Below are 4,887 nucleotides of genomic sequence, written 5' to 3'. Positions count from 1 at the left end.
AGAGGGAAGCATTGATTGCTATATTTGTGCTAGAGCTTTGGTTTTGAAAACAAGAAACAATTTTGTCAACGGTAGTAATAAAGCATATGTGTTATGTAAATTATATCTTACAAGTTGCAAACCTCATGCATAGTATACTAATAGTGCCCGCACTTTGTCCTAATTAGCTTGGATTACCGGGATTGTCATCGCAATACACATGTTTTAACCAAGTGTCACAAAGGGGTACCTCTATGCCGCCTGTACAAAGGTCTAAGGAGAAAGCTCGCATTGGATTTATCGCTTTTGATTATTCTCAACTTAGACATCCATACCGGGATAACATAGACAATAGATAATGGACTCCTCTTTAATGCATAAGCATGTAGCAACAATTAATGTTCTCATATGAGATTGAGGATATATGTCCAAAACTGAAACTTCCACCATGGATCATGGCTTTAGTTAGCGGCCCAATGTTCTTCTCTAACATTATGCATGCTCTAACCATTAAATGAGTGGTAAATCTCCCTTACTTCAGACAAGACGAACAAGCATAGCAACTCACATGATATTCAACAAAGAGTAGTTGATGGCGTCCCCAGGAACATGGTTATCGCACAACGAGCAACTTAATAAGAGATAAAGTGCATAAGTACATATTCAATACCACAATAGTTTTTAAGCTATTTGTCCCATGAGCTATATATTGCAAAGGTAAAGAATGGAAATTTTAAAGGTAGCACTCAAGCAATTTACTTTGGAATGGCGGAGAAATACCATGTAGTAGGTAGGTATGGTGGACACAAATGGCATAGTGGTTGGCTCAAGGATTTTGGATGCATGAGAAGTATTCCCTCTCGATACAAGGTTTAGGCTAGCAAGGTTATTTGAAACAAACACAAGGATGAACCGGTGCAACAAAACTCACATAAAAGACATATTGTAAACATTATAAGACTCTACACCGTCTTCCTTGTTGTTCAAACTCAATACTAGAAATTATCTAGACTTTAGAGAGACCAATTATGCAAACCAAATTTTAGCAAGCTCTATGTATTTCTTCATTAATAGGTGAAAAGTATATGATGCAAGAGCTTAAACATGAGCACAACAATTTCCAAGTATCAAATTATTCAAGACATTTTAGAATTACTACATGTAGCATTTCCCGATTCCAACCATATAACAATTTAACGAAGAAGATTCAACCTTCACCATGAATACTATGAGTAAAGCCTAAGGACATATTTGTCCATATGCAACAGCGGAGCCTGTCTCTCTCCCACACAATGAATGCTAGGATCCATTTTATTCAAACAAAAACAAAAACAAAAACAAACCGACGCTCCAAGCAAAGCACATAAGATGTGATGGAATAAAAATATAGTTTCGGGGAGGAACCCGATAATGTTGTCGATGAAGAAGGGGATGCCTTGGGCATCCCCAAGCTTAGACGCTTGAGTCTTCTTAAAATATGCAGGGGTGAACCACCGGGCATCCCCAAGCTTAGAGCTTTCACTCTCCTTGATCATATTGTATCATCCTCCTCTCTTGATCCTTAAAAACTTCCTCCACACCAAACTCGAAACAACTCATTAGAGGGTTAGTGCACAATTAAAATTTACATGTTCAGAGGTGACATAATCATTCTTAACACTTCTGGACATTGCTCAAAGCTACTGAAAGTCAATGGAATAGAAAAATCCATCAAGCATATCAAAACAGGCAATGCGAAATAAAAGGCAAAATCTGTCAAAACAGAACATTTCGTAAAGACGAATTTTATTGAGGCACCAGACTTGCTCAGATGAAAATGCTCAAATTGAATGAAAGTTGCTTACATATCTGAGGATCACTCACGTAAATCGGCATAATTTTCTGAGTTACCTACAGAGAATTAGGCCCAAATTCGTGACAGAAAAGAAATCTGTTTCTGCGCAGTAATCCAAATCTAGTATGAACCTTACTATCAAAGACTTTACTTGGCACAACAATGCACAAAACTAAGATAAGGAGAGGTTGCTACAGTAGTAAACAACTTCCAAGACTCAAATATAAAATAAAAATACCGTAGTAAAAACATGGGTTGTCTCCCATAAGCGCTTTTCTTTAACGCCTTTCAGCTAGGCGCAGAAAGTGTATATCAAGTATTATCAAGAGACGAAGTATCAACATCATAACTTGTTCTAACAATAGAATCAAAAGTTAACTTCATTCGCTTTCTAGGGAAGTGTTCCATACCTTTCTTGAGAGGAAATTGATATTTAATATTACCTTCCTTCATATCAATGATAGCTCCAATAGTTCGAAGAAAAGGTCTTCCCAATATAATGGGACAAGATGCATTGCATTCAATATCCAAGACAACAAAATCAACGGGGACAAGGTTATTGTTAACGGTAATGCGAACATTATCAATTCTCCCCAAAGGTTTCTTTATAGCATTATCAACAAGATTAACATCCAAATAACAATTTTTCAATGGTGGCAAGTCAAGCATATTATAAATTTTCTTAGGCATAACGGAAATACTTGCACCAAGATCACATAAAGCATTACAATCAAAGTCATTGACCTTCATCTTAATGATGGGCTCCCAACCATCCTCTAGCTTCCTAGGAATAGAAGCTTCACGTTCTAGTTTCTCTTCTCTAGCTTTTATGAGAGCATTTGTAATATGTTTTGTGAAAGCCAAGTTTATAGCACTAGCATTAGGACTCTTGGCAAGTTTTTGTAAGAACTTTATAACTTCAGAGATGTGACAATCATCAAAATCCAAACCATTATAATCTAAAGCAATGGGATCATCATCCCCAATGTTGGAAAAAAATTCAGCAGTTTTATCACAGGCAGTTTTAGCAGTTTTAGCAGTTTCCGGCAGTTTTGCAGGCTTTGCGTTAGAAGTGGAAACATTGCCAACACCAATTATTTTACCATTGATAGTAGGAGGTGCAGCAACATGTGGAGCATTAACATTACTAGTGGTGGTAATAGTCCAAACTTTAGCTACATTTTTCTCTTTAGCTAGTTTTTCATTTTCTTCTCTTTCCCACCTAGCATGCAATTCGGCCATCAATCTTATATTCTCATTAATTCTAACTTGGATGGCATTTGCTGTAGTAACAATTTTATTATCAATATCTTCAGGTTTAGCAGCCATTTTATTAATTAAATAAGATTGTGACGCAGACATGTATGAGATTCGGTTTTCAGCATTTGCAAGTTTAGTTTGCAACCCAGAAATCTCCATATTCAGATTTTCAAGTTGATTTCCTATGTTCTTCAACAAGGTAGATTGTTCATTCATAGTTTTAGTAAACAATTTATTTTGCTCATATTGTGATTGCATAAAGCTCTTGGTGGATCTTTCAATTTCTAACATCTTTTTCTCATTAGGTGAAACATATCTACCATAAGAGTTACCATTAGCAGGATATGGCCTAGAATTATTGTAATTGTTATTTTTAACGAAATTCACATCGACATGTTCTTTTTGAGCAACCAATGAAGCTAACGGAACATTATTAGGATCAACATTAGTCCTATCATTCACAAGCATAGACATAATATCATCAATCTTATCACTCAAGGAAGAGGTTTCTTCGACTGAACTTACCTTCTTACCTTGTGGAGCTCTTTCCGTGTGCCATTCAGAATAATTAATCATCATATTATCAAGAAGCTTTGTTGCTTCACCAAGAGTGATGGACATAAAGGTACCTCCAGCAGCTGAATCCAATAGGTTCCGCGAAGAAAAGTTCGATCCTCGCATAAAAGGTTTGGATGATCATCCAAGTAGTCGATCCATGAGTTGGGCAATTTTTAACCAAAGATTTCATTCTTTCCCAAGCTTGTGCAACATGCTCATTATCCAATTGTTTAAAATTCATTATGCTACTCCTCAAAGATATAATTTTAGCAGGGGGATAATATCTACCAATAAAAGCATCCTTGCATTTAGTCCATGAATCAATACTATTCTTAGGCAGAGATAGCAACCAATCTTTAGCTCTTCCTCTTAATGAGAAAGGAAACAATTTTAATTTTATAATGTCACCATCTACATCTTTATACTTTTGCATTTCACACAATTCAACAAAATTATTGAGATGGGCAGCAGCATCATCGGAACTAACACCGGAAAATTGCTCTCGCATAACAAGATTCGAGTAAAGCAGGTTTAATTTCAAAGAATTCTGCTGTAGTAGCAGGTGGAGCAATAGGTGTGCATAAGAAATCATTATTATTTGTGGTTGTGAAGTCACACAACTTAGTATTTTCAGGAGTACCCATTTTAGCAGTAGTAAATATAGCAAACTAGATAAAGTAAATGCAAGTAACTAATTTTTTTTGTGTTTTTGATATAGAGAACAAGACAGTAAATAAAGTAAAGCTAGCAACTAATTTTTTTTGTGTTTTGATATAATGCAGCAAACAAGAAAGTAAATAAAATAAAGCAAGACAAAAACAAAGTAAAGAGATTGGATTGTGGAGACTCCCCTTGCAGCGTGTCTTGATCTCCCCGGCAACGGCGCCAGAAAAAGAGCTTGATGCGCGTAGATGACACGTCCGTTGGGAACCCCAAGAGGAAGGTGTGATGCGCACAGCGGCAAGTTTTCCCTCAGTAAGAAACCAAGGTTTAATCGAACCAGTAGGAGTCAAGAAGCACGTCGAAGGTTGATGGCGGCGGGATGTAGTGCGGCGCAACACCAGGGATTCCGGCGCCAACGTGGAACCTGCACAACACAACCAAAGTACTTTGCCCCAACGAAACGAGTGAGGTTGTCAATCTCACCGGCTTGTCTGTAACAAAGGATTAGATGTATAGTGTGGATGATGATTGTTTGCGAGAAAACAGTAGAACAAGTATTGCAGTAGATTGTATTCGATGTAAAAGAATGGACC

Source organism: Lolium rigidum, chromosome 3 (genome assembly GCF_022539505.1).
Source record: "Lolium rigidum isolate FL_2022 chromosome 3, APGP_CSIRO_Lrig_0.1, whole genome shotgun sequence".
Taxonomy (NCBI): Eukaryota; Viridiplantae; Streptophyta; class Magnoliopsida; order Poales; family Poaceae; genus Lolium; species Lolium rigidum.
Note: the sequence above shows the minus strand (reverse complement) of the source record.